This window comes from Ornithodoros turicata, chromosome 1, assembly GCF_037126465.1.
Source record: "Ornithodoros turicata isolate Travis chromosome 1, ASM3712646v1, whole genome shotgun sequence".
Taxonomy (NCBI): domain Eukaryota; kingdom Metazoa; phylum Arthropoda; class Arachnida; order Ixodida; family Argasidae; genus Ornithodoros; species Ornithodoros turicata.
The window spans coordinates 47,846,473-47,860,493 of record NC_088201.1 but is presented as its reverse complement, the minus strand read 5'-3'; the positions used below and the strand labels follow the sequence as shown (position 1 = coordinate 47,860,493).

Below are 14,021 nucleotides of genomic sequence, written 5' to 3'. Positions count from 1 at the left end.
GCATAAAGTTCGTGACTGGGTTGATGTGGTGCACGGAAAAATAAAATGGAGATTGTGGCGCTCTAGAAAGTGTGTGGAAAGTGCGGGGCATACGCCTTTTGTGACAGCTAACGTAACTGCGTAAGTGTAACAACATGGTGAGAACGATGTCATTCGGGATGATGATCGGCTAGGAGCGTGTTATGTGGTGAAGGTTGTTTTTCAAGCAACAGTTCCATCACCACACTGTAAGAAAAAGGGTGTGAAAAGGTGGTAACTTCCATAGTTACCACCTACACTCTTAAAAACAAGTTTCACCACATAGCACGCTCCTTCACTCTAAAAATAGAGGGGGATGGGGTGATGGCAGGATAGGCTCGCCGTTGTTGGCCACACAGAAGTGGGCGTCGTCACGACTATAGCCAAAAAAAGAAAAGGAAAACGCATACCAAAACAAAACACAGAGGAAGGACGGACGGATGGAGGATAGAGGAGGTTGAAGGATGGGGATGCGGTGAGGTGCACGAGTGCACTCTAAAAATAGAACTTCACCGCATAACACGCTCTCCACCAATCACTGCGCGTGCTGATAGAGTTATCGTTTCATATCTGAGGAGAATTAAACCACAACAACATATAAATTGATGATGATGAATGGGGAAATTGGTCACACGAAGTGCGGCCCACTACCCAAAGATATAATGGACGGAATGAGATGCGACATGATGATGAGACGATGGACGACGCACATCATCCCGAAGTCTATAGTTTTTTTTTTTTTGTTTTTTTACACCAGTAGCGAATCATGCAATTATATATGACCGAATCCTCGTAAGCACATAATAATAAGAGGGTACCGTTACGTTCTCGCTCCGGGTGATGTTGTGCGGTGAACTTCCGTTTGGACAGTGTAAGCTTCAACGACAGACTTTGTGTGGCTCTATGAAGGGTGCGTGAAATGGCTCGTCAACAACAACAACAACAAATAAGTTAATGATAATGAATGGGGAAATTCGCCACTTAAGGTGCGGCCCATTACCCCAAGGCACAATGGGGCAGGATGTGATGTGTCCTGATGATGAGGTGTCAAACAAGATACATAGGAACTTCTTCCTGCACGATTTCAACGGCACGCGATGCTACGATGGAAAGTATATATATGATGAGCCGTTGCAAGCGTAACGTAGTGCTTAGTGCACTCCATTCGGCAATCGAGAGGTGCATGGTTGGAACCCGCCGCCGTCTGGCTTTCTCGACGACTGACATATTTCACTCACGCAGTGCTACGTTAGCGACTCATAAATTAAACGCGGAAAACGTTGCCCGCGCATTCTAAATATGTATTTGTTTCTGACGTACTTTTTTGCTTCCACGGAAGGAAAGCATTAAAGAACAACTGGCGGCTGAATTTTTAGCGCGTACCTTTAGTTCGACTGCGGCGCAATGCATTCGTCCATTTCGTGCGTCGCGGTAAAAGTGGTTTCTCGCGTATAGCTTTTATAGCGTGACACTTTCTGGTCGCACAGACGAAACATTATCGATAGTTGAGGTCGACACAGGAAACTCGCCAGCGAAACTTTCCTTCCCGTCGACGTTTGCGCTTGGCTTCGGTGAACAATCGACGAAATAATTTGGCTACTCTTTTACGGTAACATTGGCTTTTAACGGCAGTAATAACTGTCTTTCCGACATCTTTATTCTATCGGAGGAAAATTGCAACGGTTATTGTTTTATCGGCGCGTATGGCAAGTGCAAAAAGAAAAGTGAGAAAGAAAAAAACGAAACGAACGTGATATTTTTTTAATGTTGCTCCTTTATTGCGATCCGTGAATGAAGGGACTCATTGCTACCGGAAACGACGTCGAGAGATGGTTAACTGTCGCGCCGGGAGGGTCGCGAACGAAAATAAAAGGACCTTGTGTCATCGACGGAGACCCGAATTGTTCTCTAAAACAAGCATTCATTGGAATCTGTCGGTAGAGGCCTACGCGGCAAACGGTCGGTGGCACGCGCTGTTGTCTGCTCTTGTTTCCTTCTTTTTTTCTTTTTGTCTTTCCCAAGCTTCTACATACAGTTTTTTTTTTTAGTTAACGTGAAAAAAATTCGTATTAAAAAGTTTACTTGCCCGAACATTATGGGGTCAACGCTATTTATCTCCGGAGAGATTTTGCCATTACTTCCGATCACTTTGATCAAATTTAATTTGCGAGAAATTGAATATTTCCAACCGATCTCCGAAATCTGCCAAGTCAGCCTCACGTTCTTTTCTTTTTCTTTTTTTTTTATACAGAAACAGGAAGCTGACGTCGGATTTACCTCATTGCATCGTCGTAAAATACATTCTCTACTGCTTTGGTAATAGCCGAAAAAAAAGCGAAAAGCGTCGTTCGCGCACTCTACACACAAAACTTCACCACATAGCACACTCTTAGACACTCACCAACCCGAATGACATCGTTCTCCCCCCTGATTGGTTAAAAACGGGAAGCGCACGTCTTTTTATGGAACACTTATGCAGTTCGAGAAAAAGCGTACGCCCAGCGCAATTCCATAAATCGGGAGCGATAGAGATATCATTCTGCACTCTTAAAAATGAACTTCACCGCATAGCACGCTCCTAGCCAACCATCATCTCGAATGATATCGTCATCTTCCCTGATTTGTTGAAAACGGGAGGCGTACGCCTTTTTTGTGACAGTTATGAACAGCATAAATGTCACAAAAAAAGCGTACGCCTCCCGTTTTCAACACATCGGGGAAGATAACGATATCATTCGAGATTATGGTTGGCTAGGAGCGCGCGATGCGGTGAAGTTCATTTTTAAGAGTGTGTGCAATGGTTGACCTTCAAAGTGCTCTGTGGCGAAGTTGTGTTTTTAGAGGGAGGCGCCCAAATTGTCGGTGCAGCTCAGTTTTCCGACAAATTAATGCAAGACGTGGCAGAAGAAAAACGGTCACGCGCCCCTTTTTGTGTCCTTTTCACTTTTCTTTCAGATAACTTTGAGTTGCAACCATGCTGGCCGTTATCACATTCTACAAACAGAAACTCAGCGCATAGCACGCTGTGCACCAACCATTGCCACGAATGATAGGATTATCGTTTGTGATTCGTAGAGAGGGGGCGTGCGCCTTTTTGTGACAATTTGGATATATGAAAATTGCCACAAAAGGGCGTACGCCCCCCCCCCCCGTCTTCCAATCACAAGCGATAACCCTATCATTTGTAGCAATGATTGGCGCACAGCGTGCTATGCGCTGAAGTTCTGCTTGTAGAGTGCAGCAGAAGCTTGGAAAAGTGAAAGGGCAGGTATGGCCTCCTCGTATCGCTTCTTTCGGAGATCTGAGCGCGGCTGTCAATTTGCGGCCTTCGAAACGACGGTTTTCGCTTTTTTTTTTTTTTTTCGGTTATTACCATTGTAGTAGTGAATGTATTTTGCAATACGTCTCCGTATATTTCTTCTCCTATACCATCGTCATCATCATCATCATCACAGTGGGGTAAATCTGGCATGAGCTTGATGTTTGTTGTTTTCGTTAAAAAAAAAAGACACAAAAGAAACTTGACTTGGAAGAATGTTGACTTCGCAAATTTCGAAGTTGAAATGAGAAAATCCGATTTCCCGCGAATTAAATTTGATAAAAGTGTTCAGAAGTCGTGGCAAAATCTCCCCCGAGATAATTAGCGTTGACGTGAACCGGAAACAAGATGTGAATATATGCCGTTCAGACAAGTATGTTTTTTTAATACGATTTTTTATCACGTTAGGTGAAACACCCTGTAAACGTACGCGCTTCTATCTCCATATTTTTCGCTTTTCGTTTTTGCTGCGTAAGAAAATGTGCGTGTGAAAGCCCTCGGGTACCGTGAGCGCTCCATATCCACACTCTTAAAAATGAACTTCACCGCATAGCACGCTCCTAGCCAACCATTGCCACGAATGATATCGTTATCTGCCCTGATTTGTTGAAAACGGGAGGCGTACGCCTTTTTGTGACACTTATGCTGTTCATAATTGTCACAGAAAAGGCGTACGCCTCCCGTTTTCAACAAATCAGGGCAGATAACGATATCATTCGTGGCAATGGTTGGCACAGAACGTGCTATGCGGTGAAGTTCATTTTTAAGAGTGCACGCTCTAAAAGAGCAGAACTGCAGAGCGTATATAGCACGCTTCGAGCCAGCCACACTCTAAAAACAGAACTTCACCGCATGGCACGCACTCTTAAAAACGGACTTCACCACATAGCACGTTCCTAACCAACCATCATCCCGAGTGGCATCGTTCTCTCCCCTGATTTGCTGAAAGCGGGAGGCGCACGCCTTTTTGTGACACTTATGCAGAAATGCTAATTGACGCAAAAAGGCGAAGGCCCTCTCTTTCCACAAATCAAGAGTGATAGAGGTACACTCTTAAAAATGAACTTCACCGCATAGCACGCTCCTAGCCAACCAACATCTCGAATGATATCGTTATCTGCCCTGATTTGTTGAAAAGAGGAGGCGTACGCCTTTTTTGTGACACTTATGCTGTTCACAATTGTCACAAAAAAGGCGTACGCCTCCCGTTTTCAACAAATCAGGGCAGATAACGATATCATTCGAGATGTTGGTTGGCTAGGAGCGTGCTGTGCGGTGAAGTTCATTTTTAAGAGTGCGTACAATGGTTGGCCTTCAGCGTGCTATGTGGTGAAGCTTTGTTTTAAGAGTACCCGGGGTGTACCCAGGTTCGAATCCCGGTGCCGGCTGCGCTGTCTGGGGTTTTTCCTGGGTTTTCCTTGGACGCTTTCAGACATATGTCGGCACAGTTTCCTTAGAAGTCGGCCCAGGACGCACATTCCCCCAGGGCGTCAGTCGTGACGTTGCACACCTCTGTGAGGCCGACAACGGTGAGCCCTTTCGCCAGCACCACCACCACCACCTTTGTTTTAAGAGTGCGGTGAAGGCCAACCATTACATATAGAATGATACCGTTATCACTCCCGATTTGTGGAAACCGTCGGGTGTACGTCTTTTTGGGACAATTAACATAACTTCGTTAGTGTCACAATAACGGCGTTCGCCACCCGTTTTTAACCAATCAGGGGGAAGAACGATGTCATTCGGGATGGTATTGCTTGCAGTATATTGCCCTGGAAAGATTTTCCCTAATCATTCGGGATGGTGGTTGGTTAAAGGGGCAATAAACAGGCATGCAAGGTGCACTTTTTTGTAATGCAGTATGATTCGTTTCCTACAGCGACGTATAGCAAATTTTTTGTCGCAAAAAAGTAAATAATGGCTCCAAACCAACCGAATATGCACTGCACTCTTTCGCGCTCATGCCCCGCCCTGCGATGCCCTGGCAACAATAGCCACACGTCATTTTGACGTCGCGCACCATCAACCATTCAAAATGCGGGACGCTTATACATTGATTTTGTTGTAATATCGGGTAGTGAGGTCGATTCTAAACATATTTACACTTGTCAATTCCAGGGTAGCCAGATCAAAAAGTACTAAAAGCCCGCAACATTCCATTTCATGTGCGCACTATGTTATCAGCGCTGTATTGCTCCGCGAGGTCACAGCGCTGTTCTCACAACCGCGGTTCACCCCGCACGCTGCTGCTTTGTGTAAACGAGGCCCGTCATTGGCTAGGAGTCCGAAATCTCCCCCATCTCCAGTGACTGGAATGGAGCTTTGCAACACGTGCGAGACGTGTGACGTAGGCTCTCCGAGTAGGAAGGAGAGACTCACGCGCATTATGCTCTTTGAATATCATTGTTTCGTGGTAAAGGAGCTAGCTAGAAGTAAATGAAGTTCATAATTGGATATCGTGAGCCACGCTCTTTCATAGAGCATAATAACTGGGGAATATTCGTGGAGCTGTTAAGTGCTGTGCGGTGAAGCTCTGTTTTTAGAGCCCAGGGGCATATCGGATCGAAAAATCCAACCAGAAAAAAAAAAATTCGCAGTAGGATTCTTTAGCGGGGGAGTACAGTGCCGGGCAAGGTCCATGGCCGGTCATTCATGCGGTCTCACTTGATTTAGCCTGGATTTAGTTCCTGGCCGCGGCGGGGGGAGATGTAATATGTTTAATGCAAAGTAAAGAAAAGACAATGGAAAGGTTAGCCACAATGTGGGCTTGCTATTCCCTAAAGCTTTCAAGCATACAAAAGAAGCCGTGGCGGGATCAGTGTGGAGTAGGTAAACATTCCTCCCAACACCGTGTGTCGAAGGTTTTCGGATAACGTTCAGGAACACCAGATGGTCGAGAATATCCGCTGCCCTATACCGATTCCAACCGATTCCGACCCTATACCGATTCTTCGAAAGTTTTTCGATTGGTGCACCCGTTCGAGAATTATTTAGCCCGGGGTGTTAACTGAAACACCCCTTATACCCTGCGGCAGTGCTGCATGTCGCCACGCAAGTATGGGCTGAATCACCTTACGTGTAAATCTGCTCCTAATTATGACTCTCCCGATACGTTGAAAATGAGTCTCGAAAAGCGTTAATATGTCTTTTTTTTTCTTTTCCGGTCGCTATTTCGAAGCTCTTTGGCTGGTCGTGGTACAAAATTTAAAAATGTAAACTTTTTAATATCTGTGACGGAAAAAGACACTTTTGAAGCAGGTGCCAGTTACTGACCACATACATGGCGGTATGCTATGTGCGCGGCTTCGTTGCAAGTACAGGTATATACGTCTGGCGCTGGGAGAAAATGGGTAGTTGAACGTGACTTTTTGTGACATGGTGAGGTAAACACGACGCAAAAGACAAAGGAACGGAGAAGCAGACAAGACGAGTGTCACAGCGTTTGTGACACTTATTGCTGTCTACACTCGAAAAACAGAACTCCACCGCATACTACGCTTTGCGCCAACCATAACCACGAATGATAGGATTATCGCTTCTGATTCGAAGGGAGAGGTGGCGTACGCCTTTTTGTGTCAATTTTGATTTTTGTTAATTGCCACAAAAAGCGTACGCTGCCCTTTCTCCTCGAATCAGAAGCGATGACCCTATCATTGGTGGCTTTGGTTGGCACGCAGCGTGCTATATACAGGGTGTCCCAGAAAACGTGTCATTGAATTATAATAAAAAAAACTACACCACCTAGAATCATGCGGTCAACGGCATTTGTTGTTACTAGGTTTTTGCCACCTCCTGATGTGAATGTCGTGTAACGTAAGTTTAATTATGTAAACTTTTGCGAACTGAAGTCGGAAATTTGCCAAGTAAAGGTCTCTCTTTTACCCCACCAATGTGAAGAGCGTGTCTAATTTACTCAAATTAGTGATAATTGACAGGGATATTCAGGGGCTATCCCATCAGAAAAAATAGCCGAACATCATGCTCTACGGAGCTAGCGCGCAACAAGTTTTTCAGCGCAATCCTTGTCAGTCCGACGAAAGGAGGTTGGAAACCCAGCCCACACCTGCATCGCAGAAAGAGATAGCACAGGTATATGGCTTATCGCGTCCTACTTTCGCTGGGATCGCAGTTTCCCTCTCCCAATTTCAGGAACTGTCTCTTTTTCTACTATCACTCTGTGGGCTGGGTTTGGAACCTCCTTTCGTCGAACTGAGAGCGATTGCGCTCAAAAAGTCGTCGCGCGTTATGGTTCGGTGCTATGAAAAGCATGATGTTCGGTATTTTTTCCGATGGGATAGCTCGTGAATATCACTGTCAATTATCATGAAGTTGAGTGAATTCGGCACTCTCTTCATATTGGTGGTGTAAAAAAGTAACCTTTACTTGGCAAATTTCCGAGTTCAGTTCGCAAATATTTACATAATTAAACTTAGGATACATGACATTCACATCAGGAGTTGGCAAAAACCTAGTAAGAACAAATGCCGTTGACCGCATGATTCTAGGTGGCGTAGTTTTTTTATTATAATTCAGTGACACGTTTTCTGGGACACCCTGTATATGCGGTGAAGTTCTGTTTTTAGAGTGCAGACCGCATGCAGAGTAAGCTATAGTGCGTCACAGGGTATGATCTTCGTTTTTTTTTTTTTTTTTTTTGTAATTCTACAGTAAGCTGTACCGTGTGCATGGTTCCAATGCAGAGCAACCATTTCAACAAACATAAAAACAAAGTTGTTTGTGATACGCGTATTGGTAAGCTAAACTGGGGGGGGGGGGGGGGGGGGATATGTTTATTATATAAAAAAAAATACGAGGGAAAGGTTCGCCAGAGCTACGGTGGCTTGCAATTCCCAGGAAAGAAAGGGAAAACGAAAGACAAACAAAAAGAACAACAAACAAACAAAAAGGAAAACAAACACGAAATCGATTACAGATCCTATAGACGGGGATTGATCACAAAGTATCCTGAACGAATGTAGTATATATTTGAAAAGGTAAAATACTTACGAATTTGGAACTTAGTCACGTACCACGGAGGTAGTCCCCTCGAGGAACCACATCATCATCATCAACCACACATTTATCCCAGTGCTGTGTCTGCTGTCCGAAACATTTTTGGAAGTCATCTTCGAAGACAGCACAGCGCTTGTCTGGTAACGTTCGTTTGAATCTACCCGTATACATCCTGTAATATTTTTTTCTTTTATAAATTGCGTTTTGATTTTTTCAGAAAGGAAAAAAAAATATCACAGAGGGGAGCCGACCCGGCGGCTCAAAGAGCAGTTGAAAGGTTTCAGGATGTTCTGGAGAGGAATGTGACGATACAGCTCTTTGTTGTTCCCAAAGGAGCCTTCTAAAAATGTTTCGGACAGTGGATACAGCCGCTGGGCTAAATGTGTTGTTTCCGAAGAGGACAACCTCCGTGGTTTCAAATTTGTATTTTACATTTGTAAATGGGTATCCGCATTCTGGATACTTTTTGATCAGTCGTCGTGTTGAAAGCGAACGACGTATAGAACATTACGAGACATGACACGCATGTTACGTAGCAGGATGTGGGTGTAATTTCCTGTCGTGCGAATAAAAAAAAAAACTTCCGCTGTTGTTGGATTGCCCTTTTACGTATTCCTTGTCGACGTGGCGCATGCATGTAAACCTGTCTGTTTGTGAATCGACAAGTGGCGGTGATCAATAAGTGGGGAATGAGTTTTCCAATACTGGACACGTGGGAAATGTTGGTAAACGAATGCATTCAAGCACGAGGCTTTGCTACTTCGAAAAGAGAGTCAATTGAGTATAACCATCGTGACTGCACCAAAGCGCGCTCAATTTTTATTTTCTGCGCACTCTACCATAGCATGCAGGAAGAGTGTAGTACTTTTTCCCTAAAAGCAAGGTACAAATAGAATCATGAATCGCTGCGGAACTCTTGATGGTTCAACGGCGGTTCATAGTAGATTGCTCTAGCGTGACTGGATGGAGCAGGTCCACGAAAAAAACAACAGAAACAGTCGTTTTCAGACAGCTGAAACATTCATATCACATCTTGTAAAACACGCGGCTGTGGACAGTTATCGTCAGCATGCTTAACCGGCGCACACTCACCATTTTGCATATGCACAAACCGGACAATCGAACTCCGAATACCACCTGTTAGCATGATGGCATCGGCAAGCTCGTCTATCACGGCACAATAATCAGTATGCTCCTCGGAGCCTCACATGTATCCTTCGGGAGAGCACTTGAAGCCACAGAGTGGGCTGGCGGACATATGGTGTTGAGTGACGACAGTTGACGAACGTGCGATACGAGAGAAGAACTCACTTTGTACAGGTGGCCAGGCCGGGCCGGGATCGTTGCTGCGTCCAGCGTCGTCGCCGATCGCCAGGAAGCTACTCCTCTCGCACTTCCTTCCAGCAATCCTTCGCTTCTTCCTTCCTCGCCGGATGAACAACGCCTTCCTGCCTCCCCTTCGATATGATGAGAGAGAGAAGGGGTGGGAGGGGGGCGCCGCGTGCCTGTTTGTCCGTCGCACGCGCGCCCGCCGGCCACTGCTAGCGCGAAGGTCGAGCGACCCCCGTGTGCAACCCCTCCTTCCTCAGTTGCTCTTCCTGCGGAGGCATACACTCCGAAAAAAAGAAAGAAAACGTGGTCAGCTAAAGTTCGCTTCCGATTGGTCGACTCCGATTTGGCGCGCGCCGTCCGAATGCGTGCTCGAAGAGGGAGGGAAGCGCGTGCAGAGCACGTCCGCCAATTGGAGAAACGGACAGGCTAAACGTCATCGCGCGTCACGCGCTCCTCAGTGAGTTGGGCAGCAGCACGTGGTGGCTGTTGATCACTACGGTGGACGTAGCGCGTTTAGAAGATCTTGGATGCCGCGGTTTAATTGGCGTGAAATTGGTCGTCGATGGTCTCAGATAATGAAGCTGAGTGACGTAATGACAGCGGAAGGTCAACCACAACGCACACAATAATGGCGTTACCACTTTAGATTTGAGGAGAGAGGCGTGCGCGTGGCCTTTCTGTTACAGCTAACCGTAAACATGAATCAATAAAAAGCCGCACCCTGTCACTTTCTTCAAATCGGAACGAATCAATGAATCGGAATCCATGTCATAGTCAAGATTTATTTGTTGTTGTTGTTGTTCAAATCGGAAGTGATCACGATATCATTCGAAATGTTGGCTCTCTATAGGAGCGTGTTGTTTGATTTATTTTTATTCTAGCGATACTGTCAGAACCTAGCAAGGGGCTATACTACAGGAGACGGCACAGGAAAACAAATTTACAAACAAACAAACCAATTAAAATGACGCAACTAACGGTTATGCGGTCAAGCGCTGTCTTCAGAGTGTGGGGTTGCAAAACAGTCTTAAAACAGAACTTGAGAACCAACAATCATCTCGAATGACATCGTTTTCTCTCTCCAAAACTGAACGCATACGCACTATTTTTTTTTTTTTTTTTCACACCTGTGTAGTTATGGTAATTGTCACAAAATGGTGCTTTTTGCAAATAGTGGTAACGGTTGCACAGGTTGCTCTTCAGTGTGTTATGTCGTGAAGTTCGGTTTTAAAAGCGCAAGCAGGAGAGCCATATACGACGCGGTATCTCGATTCTTCTGTTCCGCGGAAATATCCCCTCCCTCATTATTATTTCGTATTTTTTTTCCCTGGACGTTACGTTGCTTGTATAGTTGGAATTTTTTACCCTCTTTTTATCTTTTGTTGCACTATCCGCGCAGTATAAGGCAGTGAAGTAGTCAGTATAAGTGTCACAAAAAGGCATGCACCTCCCATATTCAGCAAATCAAGGGAGAGTTCTACTTTTGTAAATCTACTCCAATTACTACCTTTTTTACCTTCTATTTTAAGCTCTGAAAACAATTTCACCGCATAACTAAGTCCAACCGCTGAGCAGAAAAATATCATAATATCGTTGACATATACTCTTAAATCGAGGCGAGAGCGGGATGTACGCCTTTATGTGACCATTAACATAAGTGAAAAGTGTCCCAAAAACGTGTGCGCGCATAGTTTAAAAAAAACGGGAAAAAGAAGCATATCATTCGCATTCATAGTTGTCTATTTAGGAGTCTGTTACGTGGTTAATATCTGTTCTCAGGAGTGCACAAACTATGGTCTTTTTGTTTTTGTTTACATATGCTTTAGCGCCGAGATATTCGGGACATCCATCGTCCCTCTTGCGGCAAGGGGTATAGCATGCGCCGCCTCGGGTTTGAGGGCACGCTTGAGGCAGTGTGTTGCACTGAAGGGTATGCATTGAGACCCCTAGAGCAAGCAGGATAGAGGACCCGTGCTAAAAGCCGTAGCGAAAGAAGGCACGTATATTAATAACTCCTTATCAGGTTAAAGGAGCATGGAAATGATCGGAATAAAATATGACGGGATAAGTAGACATTACGATTCTGAGCCCTGTGATACACATTCACACAAAAAGTTTGAGCGTAGCGCGCAATCCTGGAGCGCGAGGGAGCAAACGTGGTAGCTTTGAATCTCGCGGCAGAAATGCCCCCTCACTCGGCTGCCAGCTGCTGACGTCATATGGCCGCGCCGTCTTTTTCTTTCTTTTTTGCGATTTCTCCGGCGTCGCGGCGCCGGCAAGCCGACCGAGCAGGAAGCGTTGTTGTTCATCGGACGTCGTGGAAAGGACACGTGATGAACTGAACACTCTTTAGGCGACACGTCTGCTCTTCTTGACGAAACGTTTTATGAAGTTGGAGCCTAAGCTCCGCCAGCTTCGATTTCACTACACGAATGTAACAGAGTGTGTATAAGTGATGCTGCTAAGTGTGAACGAACATTCTGATTGCAATATAGTGCTTCTTCTTGGATACGAATGCATAGTCATGAAGACGCGGCGCAGTGACCAGTGTTTTCACTTGAAGAGGTCGTCGACCATCATGACTTCTCCGTGTTGTGGTCAACACTTTGGGCTCTGAACCGCATGGACACTGGCATCTCTGAGGCGAGAGAGCGGACCGATGAATGCATAGCTGTGTAACATTGCGCTTACCATATCTTACTGATACCAGCAGCGCAACGTCTCCACAAGCACAACAACATAGATACCAAAATAAAGTCAGTAGAGTTCATCTGCTAGCGATCTGTGGGAAACCCCAAAACACATGGCCAAATAAGCATTTTCTTTTTTGAATGGTCATACGCAGCATACAACAATGGCACATGGAATAAATCTCCAACTGACAGGAATGTATTTAGTCGTACCATATATGTATATGCTGCACACACAGGCACAATACTGTTCACTAAATAACTACACTTAACGACACACAAAAACACGACCTAGCCACACCTTTTACACTGCCCGCAGTCTTGTTTTATGCAAAACGTACGAGACAAATCATATAAGAACGCAAGTGAATGTCAAACGCAAATAAATAGCAACAGCGTCTCAGTCGGTAAGTCGCCACGATTCCGGAGCTAGGAGACGATTCTGGCGGAGAGCGGACGCTTCCGGCAGCCAATGAAGTGGTCGGCCGCCTGACGTCACCACACGCCAGACTCTGCTTGGGGGAGACTGTCGCCGCGGAGCGCATTCTTGCAAACTAATTTTCTCAGGAAATTCGCGCTTTTCGAAGGAAATATTTTGCGTGACAGTTTATGAAGGTAGTATGTTCATATCAAGCGGTGAAAATATATATGTTCCAAATGATTTCCATGCTCCTTTAAAGCAACGATAAGGAGAAAAACGACATGTCGGAGCATTGGTTCGCATCTGTAGAGTGCCTGTTCAGTATTCAGAGTAATGTGTTTAAAAAAAAACTTGGGCAGGCTATTGTACCGTGATTTTGAAAAACAGTTGTTCTTGCGAGCTCATAAAGCTTTTACTAATGCCATTTTCAACTTCACGCTCTTCGTATTTCAGATAGCAAATTCAAACTGTGACGTCTCTTGAAAGTGTCGAGTTACCTTTCAGATTATTTGTTACTCCAACATACTCTTTTCAATATTGGGTATTTAGTACCATACTCAGTTATTTTTTTTTTTTACCCGCGGTACTCAGTAAATTAACCTCAATACTTTTTGTCAGTATCTTGTACATACAAGCCTGGTGCTATGCACATGCCTCACTCGGGGCAAACTCTCATGAGATAGAACCACGACTTCTACTTCCATGGTACATGCGCTCTCACCTAACGTGTATGAAAATATCATTCGAAAGATGGTGTCCAAAAATATGAGGTCAACGGTATTTATCTTTCGGAAACCGTGAGCAAGGATTGCGGGTAATTTTATTAAATTTTATTTCCCAGAAATCATTTTTGGAACTAAACTTGTTCTTGTTTGACATAATCAGGAAGCGCATGCACAGACGCACAAAGAAATGACGATGAGATGAGGTGATGCCGGCCAGCAGGCTGTATAGATAATGAAAGATGATGGTATAGAGAGGCAATTCAGGTGATCAAAGCAGGGTGGAGGGGCCTGTTGATGACAGGAAATCCCAAAGGTGACGGAGACCCTCTTGCATATGAACGCTACTGGACCAGGGCCCATCACCTTTGTCGAGGGTAAAAGGGCGGTGGTCGATTGCATGCATCCTATGCTGCAAGACCTCGCGTTCCCGCTGATAGACGGGGCAGTTCATACAGATGGTGTATACGTCAGCGCGCACAGTGCATGTGGTACAAAGGTCTGAC

General features: G+C 45.1%; 1 protein-coding gene across 1 annotated transcript in view; it reads right to left on the bottom strand.

The window, feature by feature from the left end:
* Nucleotides 1–9,918, bottom strand: part of LOC135378178 (DNA-binding protein D-ETS-3-like) — a 121,688-nt gene extending 111,770 nt beyond the window's left edge. Inside the window, exon 1 of the mRNA XM_064611106.1 lies at nt 9,662–9,918. The gene's annotated coding sequence lies outside the window, so the exon portion shown is untranslated. The remainder of the gene's footprint in view (nt 1–9,661) is intronic.
* Nucleotides 9,919–14,021: the final 4,103 nt, after the last annotated feature.